Raw genomic sequence first — 14,034 nt, 5'->3', positions numbered from 1 at the left:
TCATCTGGCCTTCCGGGGTCACCACCACTCGGGCCAAAAAGCTTTGGTGAACAGAGAATGGCATAAAGCTGCTCTAGGGCAGGTTCAGATTAGATTTTAGGAAGAAATTCTTCACTGAAAGAGTTGTCAGGGCCTGGAACAGGCTGCCAAGGGAGGGGGTTGAGTCACCATCCCTGGATGTGTTTAAAAAAAGGGTAGATGAGATACTTAGGGATATGGTTTAGCATAGGAGGGGAACAGTTGGACTAGATGATCTTAAAGGTCTTTTCCAACCTTGTGATTCTGTAATTCTGAGAAGGGTTTCGGTGCAAGGGGTGAAAGCTTGGACATGAAAGAAAGCTACAGTAGCAAATAACGTCTTTCCATAAAAAAGGCCTGCCACTTTCTTCGTGAAAATCGCCTGTTAAGCTAGCAATACTGTGACGCCCCTGCTCCACTTTCCGGCTGCCCTGGAATCGTGCTGCTGCCGGAAAACGCCCGCAGCCAGGCCGCAAGGAAGCGGCGGGGATCTGCGGCGGCCCCTGAGGCGGAAGAAGGAGCAAGCACAATCGCCTTTCTCCGCACCGCCTCCGCCTCCCTGCCCGCGTAGTCGTACCCGCGCCCCTCCTCCCCTCCACTACCCCGCGTCCTTCTCCCCAGGCCTCAGCCCCCGCCTCAGCCCCCGCCTCAGCCTCCCCCCAGTCCCCGGCGCGGCGTTCCCGTGAGCGCAGCGCCGCCGGCAGGGAGCAGGACGGAGCCGCCGCCCGCCACCAGCTCCAGCTCGTCAGCCCGGTGCTTGGGAATCGGGCACGGGCCTCTCCGGAAGGCGATGGGAAAATATATGGGCCTGGAAAGGAGAACGTTTCTTTGTATAGAGAAAAAGAAAGAGAAACAGAAATTGAAAAAGAAACAGAAAAAAGAAAATGAAAAAGAAAAAGAAACAGAAAATGAGAAAGAAAATAAATAAAAAAAAAGAAACAGAAAATTAAATGGAAAAAGAAACAGAAAATTAAATAGAAAATTAAAATGAAAATTAAAAAGGAAAAGAAAGAGAAACAGGAATTGAAAAAGAAACAGAAAAAGGAAAAGGAAACCTACCCCGCCAAACCTGCCATACTTAATTTTACTACTACCCCCGCCCCAGTCATTGTTTCACCCGGTTGGCTCCATAATTACTTAAAGGTTTCCACCCAAATATTTCACATCCAAATGAATTTTAAAAGCTAAGTCGATAATTTAAGACACAGTTCTGAAGAAATTGTCACAGCTAAGTATCACAACCTGGCCAGTCCTCCGGCCAAAAAAGTCAAAATTTATGGGTCTGTAATGCTTGGTTTTACCCAGGTGGCCAAAATTTTCCACATGCACCTTAAATCCTGGATACATGAATACTGTTTTATGCTCATATCTGTAACACATGTGTTAGTCTGCCACAACATTTCATCAATTTGAACTGCTTAATCCCTCAGAAATCAACGTTTTGCTCTCCGCACTAATAGTAGCCATTTTGTGGATGGAGCTGTGCTCAGTGTGACCTTGCACTTGCACTTGCAGGGATGAAGCTCATTTTTCTTCTGGACAATGTTCTTAAAGCCCTGTAAGGGTCTACTGACTTTGTAGACTCCTCGAGTGAGATGGGATTATTTCCATTTCAGGTTTTGGGTACGAAAACTGTTGGTAGAGACCAAAGTTGTTTATTCCTCCTGGTGTATTGTTGTGTTCTTCAGAATATGTTTTTATTCAGGTGTAATTTCATGGAGGAACAATTGCTTCACATGTGTGCAGTTTTTGTTGGTAGTTTGCTGCTTTGTAATTTTAAGCACTGGTAATTTAATGGTAATTATCAAAGGCAATTCTCACTACAATACCCCATCTTCAGGTGTTTGCAACTTTGCCAGATTGAGTGTGGAACTGAAATTTTCTGTGTTGGATAGCTTCCTCAGGTTTAACTTTTAGACAAATTTATTTTAGCTGTTTCTGAGAATAAGACTATGAAAAGGTGTTATGTCTCTGCTAAAAATCCTTATGGTCCCTTTTTTTCAAACTCCCGTACTTTATAGGAGGAATTTGATGTTGAACTGAAGAATGTTTTTGTTTTAGGGCATACCTCTTCTGTTGTGAATGAAAAAGCCCACATAATTTTCTTCCATTGATGAATCTTTAAAGGAAGTACAGTTTAGTCTCAACTATAGATTTTCAAAGATTTTGTAGTTTGACTGAGGATCCCACTGCCCTGAGCATACACATGCTACCCACGTGGGTACACACACCAGCAGGTATTCTAGTGCAGGGTTGGAAAGAGTTCAGAAGGATTTTGCAGGCTGACTGGGGGGCTGAGTCTAACCTCAGAATAGGAAGCTTGCAACTCTTCAATGTGACCTCATGCTTCTATCAAGGAGAAAATATTTAATTTGAACCTAGAGGAGAAAAAAAATGGATTAAATAATGGAAGGAAGGATATACGGGTTGGAACAAAGTACAAAGCTGTGTTTGTATTAATGGATAAAATGGGTCTCTCTGTCCCTGAGGCCAGCCGACACAACATAGGTTATTTCTGTATAGCTCAGATCACCCAAAATAGGATGGCCATATCCAGACTTCTGGTTTTGTGTGGTTTCCAGCCCATACTAACTCGCAAGTATTGCCTGAAAGAGCACTAGTTTGTTCAGGGCAAAATGATGCCAGGCTCCAAGTTAATGGCATGGACAGCTGCACAACAGTGCCTTGACTGCTTTAGTGTACTGGAGTAGATGAAAGTTTATAGTGGGAGTGAGGTGGGAACATGGAAAACATTCAGCTACTCAGTCTGGGAACTTCTCAGAGGAGTTGACTGAGGAAGAGGTCTAAAGAAATGGGAGACTGGGAGAGACCTGGCTTTAGAGAAAGCACTTACCATGGCTGAAGATTTCCTGGATGGGGAAATCTGGGTCAGAAAGTAGTTTAGTTGCAGTCTTTGTAAACAACTATATAATTTTCAAGTACTGTATACTCATCTCTTAAACATCTGTTAAAGCAAGGTGCCCAAATTTCTATTCTGGTCTAGCAACAACAGCAGTCATCACAGAATGACAACCAGTCCAGTGCTTTGCAGTCCCAGGCTAAATTTCATGGATGTGTTACATTTTGTATTTTTTAATGATATTGATACATAATAGTAAATCATCTGGATGTCTCATTTGAAAAAAATAAATAATATATTAATAAATATTACATTGTTTGGTTTTCTTTTAAGCATATCCTTAACCTTGCAATTCTTATATTTACAAGGCTTAGTTTAAACAGTGCTTGTAATAGTTTCCAGTGTTTATATATCAGATGTATATTGTAAGCCACACCTCCCATTTAAACTATAAACCCTGCAGGAATTTTATTGCTTTTCAAAAAGTTTGTTTGTGATTATTAGGATGGCAAATGCAAAGGAGCATTGTTATGCAGTCATTAAGGGTGCGGAACTGTGTTTTCAAAAAAATTGCTGGTTTATTAGAATAGCGATTAACAAGTACTCTGTGTTGCCAAAGGATAAAAAGACAGCCAAGGTAAAGTGCTTATAGAATCATACAATGTCTGAGTTTGGGAGGTCCCTTTGGAGATTGCTGAGCCACTCTCCTGCTGAGAATAAGGTCTGCTAGAGCAGGTTCCCCAGGACCATGCCCAGTCAGGAATTGAGGATCCAGAAAGGAAGACTCCAGACTTTTTCTAGTCAATCTGTCTGTCTGATTGCCCTCACTGGGGTGGTCAGCATTTCTCATATTTAAATGGAATTGCTTATATTTTGATTTGTGCCCCTTCCTTCTTGTCCATTCACTGGGTACCACTGAAAAGAGTCTGACTTTTTCTACTGTACTGCACTCATTAGGCATTTATAGATGTTAATAAGATCTCCCTTGGCCTTCTCCATACTGCTCTCTCAGCAGTTCATCATGTCAGATGCTCCAATCTCTTAACAATCTTTCTGACTCTTCACTGGACTCTCTCCATGATATCCTTGTTTCTAGACCTAGCTTAGTCTAACTTTCTCTCAACAGCTTCTTTGAATCATAATAGTGTGAAAGAGGAATGAAGATGGATGCATCCCACTGCTTCTCTTTAAAAGGCTCTCTCAGTAATCCTGTTCCATTTTCATTAGCAGCTTTCTCAAGGGACCTGAAGGTAACCCATCCTCACACCCAACAGAGCGCCTTTCACTTGTCGCAGTGGGGTATCTAAGTTATCAGGCTAACAGCAACAAGTAGACCTCAGGAATAACTGTGACGCAGAGCTGCAGGATAAACTGTCTGGGAATGAGACATGGTAATTAAGCTACTACATCACCAGGGATAATTCAGCTTTCTCAAGAGTTAGCTAAGTATGACTCTGAACCTGTCAATAACCTAAGTGGTCATAGCTATTTCACATTAATATGTTACCAACCCTGTCCTAGAGATGGCATGTACACAATTTCTAGTATGTTTACGCCACAAAGATTCAAATAAGAGATTTTTCAAAGTTTGTGAAGGTGGGGATCATACTGTTCCCTCACCATTTAATCACAGAATCATGGACTGAATAGCTCAGTGATTTCAATGCTTCCTCAGGAAACCAGAGTGTCCATTATTCTTATGGCTTTAATATCTCCCTTGACTCTGTACAACTTTGTGGTACCATAAATTGCACAGTGGAGCACAGAGAGGAATCCAGATTTCTAATCTCTCGATATAATATGCTACACTAGTGGCTGCAAGGTTGTTCCCCACTTATTTTTGGCCACTCTTTGGATGAAATGCCTAAAATGAAGCACCAATTATTCTGATCCCTTGTTTCTGGCATGTGAGACCATGGAAAGGAAGGGAGACAGTGTTGCTGTGCTGCTTGTATGATACACTCCCAAGGGAAGGAGCAGGAGGCCATAACTAGTTCCATCAATGTCACATTGAGTAAATGAAGGTCAGGACTTTGTTTTCCAGCACCACTATCAGGAAATAAGAAATAGTAAAAATAGCCTTGCTGCTTCATTAATGTAAAATAAAGAGATATTGGCCTGAGGAATGCCATTTCTGGCATTCATAGAAGTACCCTGTTGGCCTCGATTACCAAACTGAGTATATATGTAATTATGTAAAGTAAAAATATTAGTGATTTAGATTTTTATGTAATGAGCTTTCCAATATAAATGTCAATGCCAAGCTGATCTTTATATACCTTCAGATGTCATCAGAAATACTCAGACACAGTTCACAATAAATTCATGTTTTAGGCTGTATATATTTCAGGAGGCATTAAGAAATGTTATTCGTCTGGATTAAAAAGTGTTACCCTTATACATAAATAATTCACATTCTCATTCTGTTGATATGTGACATATTTGAAAGTATTTACACTTCATTAGATAAGGGTTGTCTGGAGAACTTATTTTACATATAATAATGTGGTTTGAAAAACAAGATCAGTTTAAAATGTTGCCATGAATTTAATGTTGCTCTTACCTGCAAGACCACTTTAGAGCAAAAAAAAATTGGTACAATAGCCCATATTTAAGAAAAAAACAAGGTGGAAAAAGAAGCAGCTGGTATTTTGTCTCAGCTACTGGTTTTATTGTGAATTCCCTAGGTCTGGCTCATACCCTCTTGGGACACTATTATAGATAATCCCTTTAGCAGAATTTGCTCAGGCTCCTTATTTTGATTTTTTTTTCCCTTTCTATCTCCTAACCACAGCAATAAATTAAAACCCAAAATTTTCCTTGTGCTCTTGAAATTAAATGGTATTTATGGACAGGACTCATCTAACAACTGTAGTTTCTTTTGTCAGAAGATAAAACTGTTAAAACACAATAAACTGTTTTCCTGAGAAGCATTTTACACAGAAATTTGGTATTAAACCATGCTTTGCTAGATTATTGAGGAGTACCACAGAGCTGCTTTTCAGAATTTTATCACAAAAGCAGATCAAATAGAAGAAATAGTCAGATATTCAAAACTTAGGCTTTAAAAAGTTTTATTTCCAGAATGCTTTTGAAAGATTATTATTTTATATAAATATTAGCAGAAGTAATTCTGAAGAAAGGCATTTCAATTTTGTAACTGAGATCATATCCAGGTTCTTTTAAGTTTCCTGCATGGCAACCCCTGAACAACACAATGTCAGTGCTCCATCACTGAAGTCAAGAAGATGACACATAACTTGTAGATTGCAAATAGGGAAAATATGCTGTAACAAATTCAAACTAGTTCAGTTGTGTAGCAAAATTATAAGTATTTTGTACCAACTGGTGTATTGCATTCTCATAATTTCTAGTACGGTAGCAAAACAGAGAAAAGGAATAAATAAATAAATCCTGTTTCATAGGGCTCTAAGACCAAAGACCTATTAGGTAAAGAAGACCTATTTTTTTTTTTTCTGAATTCTCTTCTGTGAACATTATCAACTGTTTGCAAATTGTGATCATGTACTACTACTGATCTGTGTAAGTAGAAAAACAATTTTAAAAACAAAACAAAAAAAAACCCCAAACAAACAAACCCCATGGAAACCTGAACTTCCTGATAATTTTCAAAATTAAGTCAGTGAAGATTTAAGTAATAAAATCAGCGTTGTGCTACATCACTACTCATTTTAGGAGAAACCTGTAGCTAATATGGTTACGCCAAACTTCAGCTGTGATACCATCTTACACACCAAAACATATAGATTTCTCTTTTCTACTATCAAAAGAAACTGTGTTGTGGTTTGGTTTTTTTTTTATTTCATTTTTATAAACATTATTCAGCACATTGGAACTGAAATTTACATTAAAATGTATACCCCAAGAATGCAGTATAGATTGGGTCAATAGAATACTCAGTTTGACCAAAATGTCAAATTTGAGTGATTGCTAGCATCATTTAATTTGTAATTCTGTCAAAATATTTATTCAAACTAATTCACTCTTACATACTACTGGAAGTTAATTAAGAGTGAAAATTAATTAAGAATGAAACCGTTTTCCTCTTCTAATCTCAGGCAGTTCTTAAAAATCATCTTGATAAGGAACGTCATTTAAAAAAAAATAAATTAGTCAACTCTCCCCTTACCCATAAAGGAAAAGACGATTTTTTTATCTTAATCCTATAATTTAAAAATTATTAAGAAGCGTTAAATAGAAACATTCTGAATGAGAATATGATAATACTTGAAAATTAAATATGAAATGGTTTGGGGGAAATTCTCTTTCCTGTTGTTGTGATGCCCCAGTTCTTGTTAAAATTACAACAATAGAATAGAATAGAATAGAATAGAATAGAATAGAATAGAATAGAATAGAATAGAATAGAATAGAATAGAATAGAATAATTTCACTCAGAAGAGACCTGCAACGATCATCTAGTCCAACTACCTGACCACTTCATGGCTGACAAAAAAATCCCATTACTAACAGCGTTGTCGAAATGCCTCTTAAACACTGATGGGATTGGAGCATCAACCACCTCTCTAGGAAGCTTTTCGCAGTGTTTAACCACCCTCTTGGTAAAGAAATAGTTTGTAACGTCCAGTCTAAACCTTCCCTGGCATAGCTTTGAAGCACTCTCATGTGCCCTGTCATGCCTGAGCAGCGAGTGGTGCTCAGCTGCCGCCTGGGGCTGAACCATGACAGCCTCCAAGGACCTCCAGATCCTCCTTATATTGCTGGCCCCAGAACTGCACACAGGACTGTGATTGAGTCTGCATCAACGCTGAATACAGTAGGACAATCACCTCTTTTGATGGGCTGGTGATGCTGTGTTTGATGCGCCCCAGGATGTGGTTTGCCCTCTCAGCTGCCAGGGCACACTGCTGGCTCAGTATGGAGCCTGCTGCCAGCCAGCACCCCCAGATCCCTTTCTGCAGGGCCGCTCTTCAGCCACTCCTCTCCCAATTCATACTTGTGCCTGACATAACCCTGTCCTGGGTGCAGAATCCAGCACTTGTTAAATTTTGTCCCATTAATCATTGTCCAATGCTCCAATCCATGTAGATCCCTTCTGATAAGCCTAAAGGGTTTATCAAGCTTTTATTGCCTTTCAAAGGCAGAAATGTACCAAAAGGGCATACTATAATAAGGCTATAAAACTTACACTTTTTCGAATTATTTTCTTCATGATTAGGAAAGTTTCAAATTATTCTTACAGGCACCAAAAAGATTAAAAATTACACTGATTCAGGAATAAATTTAGTAACATGGTTTGCAATTAAGTAAGGGTTAGAGAAGTCTAACATAAAGTAGCACTTTCTGCTAGTTAATTTATGGCATATCAAACCTTTCCTTCTTGTTTTACTGCCTCTCTCTATATATACCACCCTATCCCATTACAGTTCATGATATCACCTCATGTGCTATGTCAAGATGTGGGGGCTAAAAATGAGGATTTCTAACAAATAAGAGATTTCCATACGTTAAGTATTCAAGTTCTAATGTTTTGAAATGCTTCCTATTAACTAGCAGTGAAGCAGAATGCAAAGGAGGAAGAGCAAAAAGTCTTAAAGCGTAATGAGAGTTAAAGGTGAACTTCAGTAAGAGCATTTGGGACTTTTAAACAGCTGGAGAAAAGAGCCAAAGGGAAAAGATAGATCCACAGATCTACATGGCTGCTTACTTCTAAGGTGTTCAAGAAATTTAAATATATCTATATTTATATATAAAACCATATGCCTATACATAGGAGCCTTTTAGACAGAAAGCATATTGATATCAATAGCAAAACTATATTCAATATTGATGTTATTTTTCCTTTTGTTTTTTTGTTGGTTGTTTCACTAGGAACATAAAAAAATGAGTGTTTCTATAGCTAGCTGATTTTTAGACCTTGTCTCAAACCAAAGGCTTAGAAAAGGCTTCTGTCACCATATTCTATCTTTTTCTGTCCACCAATATAGAAGTCCTTTCCTTCTAACTCCACTCTTCCTTCTCCTTCTTTTCAAACTCTAGCCCAGATCAGTATCATTCTCTCTTAAACATCCCCATAAAACAGGAGTTTTTGACCACTGCTTTTCTCTTGTGATGGCTAGTTGGCTGTGGTGGTTTGGCCCCGGCTACAGGCCAGATGCCCACCAAAGCTGCTCTATCACTCCCTTTCATGGGGTGCTGACCTTCAGACCCAGACTGTTCCAGCCTCGTCCCCCCAGAGTCACAAGTCTCCCAGCAAATCTGCTGCAGTATGGGACGGTCTCTCCACAGGCTGTAGATGGAATCTCTGCTCACCACATCAGCCATGGGCTGCAGGGGGACAGCCTGCTTCACCATGGTCTTCACCAAGGGCTGCAGGGTAATCTCTCTCTCTCAGACCTAGAGTGCCTCATCCCCTTCCCCCCTCCACACCTTCTTCCCTGGCCTTGGTGTCTGCACAGCTTGTTACATCTTCTCACTCCCTTCTCTGGTGGCAAAATGCAGCTGCTTGCATTTTTTTTTCTCCTAAATGTGATTCCCAGAGGTGCTGTGACCATCGCTGCAAAACTGCGACATTGACATACACAGTTCTTTCACTTTGAGATGAAAATGCTAGTATATTTGTGGCAGTTCCCATGGCTTTAGTTCCAGTCACCTTAAAAAGTGAAACCAAGCCTCTTAACCTTTGGTAAAAGGAAAATGATATGAACATTCATGACAGGTCAGGGTGCATGGTCTGTGACCAAGCTTCTGTGCCCCAAATGGGAATTTGTGTTCTTTTCTCCTAGTCTGGAGCTGCATTTATTTTGCTTTTAGAATGTATACGTGCATATATATGCAAATACACACTTTAATCATGGATAAGCAGGTTTTGTTTACGTTAAAAAGTATTTTTAACTAATACTCTTTTATCTAACAATAAAAAATAAAAGCCTCCATTTTTTAGTGTGGCTTTTATTGCTTTGATAATCTAGTAAGGCTGTCTGCTTTCCATGGAGTATAGTAATGTACTTAAAAACCTTCCTGGATGGAGCATCTGTATGAGAGGGAAACACAGGGTCGCTACAAGAGAAATATCTGGGCCAGTGATTTTGACCACTTTGGCATATGCAGTGCTAACCTTTCTGCTTTTGTGGTTCTTATTCTGCCAGCCCCATCTCAGTGGATGTGAATGACCAGGCAGTAGTAGGCAGCAGTGTTAGAAATGCAGATATATATTTATTTAGGGAGCTGAATGGCAAGAGTTTGCTTGCTCAATAGCTGATGATCTTATAAGTCAGATGCTTTCCCTGTGCATTCCTTTGCTTTTGATTTCAAAGTAGATATCATGTCAGCACTTCTAATCTTGGTAGGCATGCTGTGAGCTTTCCTCCTCTTCCTCTTCTGTAGATGTGTCATCAATCTCCTGGGTCATGGAAGGGAAATGGAAGTCCTCATCTGCAGTGCTGTAGTTGCCGCGTCCTCCAGACAATGCCATTGCTGCTTCCTCCTGGTTTCTCCATGTATCCTCATGCTGTTCCATGATGTACTGGCTGGTATTGTGGGGTGTGCACATCCCTGGCAGGCAGAACCCTGCCACGTTCATGGGACGGAGGCGCACTGGATTTTGCAGCAGTGCTGTGGGCACGTGCAAGGTATTTACCGAGCGGTGCTCCTTCACATTCCAGAACATCACTTCTTCTTGGCCACCTGCCTGGACTTGATCGGTTGGCTCAGTACGTTGCCGTTGATACCTCCTCCAATTGAGACCCTGCCAGTTTGTCCTCCTACGCTGCTCACGCTGTGGTCTGTGCACAGAAGACCTGTGCTGGCCACCCTCTCCCCTGCAGCTATTGGAGGAACATGGGTCCTGGTTCATGAGGTCCGTCTCTCTTTCCTGTTGCCCTAACTCATCCTTTCTGTTTAAATATTGATTTCTCCTGTGCTGCTGTTGGTATCGTTGTCTTCTGCCACCTCTAGCCCTTCTTCTGTGCACCTGGAGCACACGGGGCACATTGTCCACCTGTAGCTGGTTCCTTCGCCTGTTGCCACTGCCCTCAGCATGCCATGGCATCTCACGCTGCCCAGGATTGACTGTGGCCAGCAGTGCGGCGTGGCTGGATGGACTGAACTGGGGGCGATACCTCCTGCTGGGGTGTGGCCCTCTAGCAAGAGCAGCATCCCTGTCCCCACGGGAGATGTTTAGTTGGGAAGCTTGGGAGGGAGCCCTGTAATTGGCCTTCTCCATGCCAATGCCCTGCCGTCCTGTAGAGAGTCTTCACCCAGGATGGCCTGACGACAAAGTAACAGACTGCCTTGCTACCCCTGCCTGAGGCTTGCTTATGTCATGGGCATGATGGCTGTGACGAGGACACCAGCCTTTGTGACCTCAACAGAGCCAGTGGGTGGACGGGGCAGATCTGCACCTCCCTCCCACATATGCCCAGGTTGCAGACTGCACACCAAGTCTAGTTTTAATGTTAGTTAATCCTAATTTTTGCCTGTCTTGAATCACCTTGTACAAGTGAATGTTATTCTGTTCATGTAGCAGAGGAAGAAGCGAAGGGAGTAAGTAACTTTCATAAATTGAGCAGTCAGCACTGCCAAAAGCCCTTCAGCTCTCCTGGCTCAAAATGCTTCATCCAATCCTTATCATCATGTTTTGAAGCTAATTCCTGTGCTTTTATTGTGAAAGGTAGCAAGATGAATGTCAGGTCTATCTCAAGATTCATTTTCAATGCATACTATATTTACATCACAACAAGTGCTATTTGTAGCATCTCTTTTACTGGCTTCTGGGGTACATAACAAGTAAATTTGCCTGCTGTGGTGAAGAGAAAAAGCTTTATAAAATACGTCTACACTGAGGACAGGTGTCATACAATACATTTATTTTAAAAAAAACATGATGTGTCCTCATACTCACTATACAGAGATAAGGGTGTGGTTTTTGTGGCTGTGGAAGTTAAAAAGGCTTGTGTAGCTAGGATGAAGTGGGGCTTTATTGTTTTAGGCCCCCTTTCCATCAACTGATACTGTCAGAGCAGGCTTATGGTTTCATAGTAAGTGGCATAAATCCACATTTGCACCAGATTCTGTGTCCATTGTTTGCTAAGAGGTATCATCAAGGACTTTGAACTGTTGTTCTTAATGATTAGAGCATCTGTACACTATAATGCCCTGAGACATACATTGTTCTGATGGCATTTCTAGTATATTTATTTAAATTAAAAAGAATAGCAAAAATAGTAGATTAAAAAAACAAAATAAAATATTTGTTTGCAGTAGTCCATCCAGATTAAATTTATTTCCTGGTTTTATCTTAGGCTGATTAAAACAAAACCCACAAAACCTTCTTGTGGTTTTCTCTTGCAGAAATTTTCTGTTCCTTCAGCTTTCATTAGAGGTTAAAGAAAAAAATGTCCATAGAGTTAAATTTACCAAACATAAACAAAGAGGAGTCACATCTACCCTAAATGTTAGGCTTTGGTATGATAGCAAGTGTTACTATTTCTCAACACGCGATGGCAGTAGTAGTCCATGAAATGATTAACTGCTGATGCACATTAGTAAAAAAATCTCCTGAAGTGTTTTTTCTAGACAGGCATAGTTTTTGCTTATGAGTCTTGACCGTTACTGAGCTCAGCTCCAGAGAGGAATAACAAAAAAAGAAGAAAAAAAGAGGAAGATTCATAGTCTTTGCTGAATCAATGTTAAGCTGTTATTCCTGATACAGTTTGTGATCTCAAACTTGATGTATCAAATAGCATTCTGGTGATGCCATTAACCATAGTGACTTTTTTGGAAAGCTTTCTCTGGCTTATCATGTTAGCTATGGCAGGTTCTGTAGCCATTCTTTACCTAATGGTCAGATTGTAGCACTCAGGGGCTTTGCATGATTGAAAGGAAGTTTTTCTTTAGCAGTCCATTCAATTAATAATGCTCCTTTACCTCTGATCAGTTTTGAATGAGGTATCAAATGTCCCTGCTGGAGAGACATATTGACTAAGCAAAGACAGTTTTTTCCAAACTGCATTGCCACTTCATCTTTAATCTGTCAAGAAAAAAAATCTTTTAGATGTGTAAAAGTAGTTTAATATTCTCAATGATTGGTTTGGTTTGATTTGATTTCATCACTTCTCTCTTCTTTGAACACTGACAGCTTCAGTCTTTCCACAGAATGTGTCTGCCTGGATTTGCTTTTAGATGAGTGCCTTGGTAGGAACTAGACATTTACCATCAGGTTCGTCCTGTGGCTTAAGGAACATTTGTACTGATCAATGGACTGTGCTGCTGAGACAACCCTGCATCCTCCCAGCTCCAGAACCTAGAAGCAGAAATAGCCAAATCTCTGAACAAAAGCTAGGTTAACAGGTTTTACTGAGAGGAATTCAAGGGTAACACAGCTCTACTGCTTCAGACACCTGATGTCCTCTCAGCACAGTTCAGTCCACAGGCCAAGAAAGGATTTATATATTTTAATTCCTCCTAACACAGTCCCAGCAGATGTTCCCAAAAGATGTCAAACTCCAGACTGCTGCACTGAACCATCTACAAAATGTAACGGTAATCTTTTTTTCTTTTGAAAACAGCCCTGGATTTACTTTTGTGATTCACTAATAGAGCCTTTCTAAGAGTGTGGACTAGCAGAGAGGGACTTGTGGAAATTACCCCTGAAGATAGGCCTCTGTCCACCTCCAGGACTTTGCTATGTGTCCAGACAGCAGCGGTGGAAAACAGCAGTAGATTGGACAACACATGACTCAAACAATCTTGGCATTAGTGTTAACCTCTGGACTATTTTCTCTAGTGTGAAGAGCATCAACTGCGTTACCTCTGACAACACTCTCATGGTAGAAGGGTAGTGTAAGGCCTGGTTAAACAAGGAATTCAGAACAGAATATACCGTTCCAGACTGTGGATTCAGAGTAAGTGGAGTTAGTATTATGCAACCCAAACAGGACGAGGCAGGTCTGGGGACTTGATATCACAATCACTGTGTCATAGTAACCGACTGGGTTTTTTTATGTTCCATGGCACTGAAGTCCTGCAGCACAGAAGGCATCAGATACCTCAATTGTCCCACTCTGGACCCAGTGGGTCAAACATTGAAGGTGTTTTCTGCAGGCACCCAAATTCTGTGTTATGAGTAGACTAGTGCACAAAGGATCAATGGAAAGAGATGAGGAACTGAATTC

This window comes from Gallinula chloropus, assembly GCF_964237585.1.
Source record: "Gallinula chloropus genome assembly, chromosome: 1".
In the NCBI taxonomy this organism is placed as follows: domain Eukaryota; kingdom Metazoa; phylum Chordata; class Aves; order Gruiformes; family Rallidae; genus Gallinula; species Gallinula chloropus.
Note: the sequence above shows the minus strand (reverse complement) of the source record.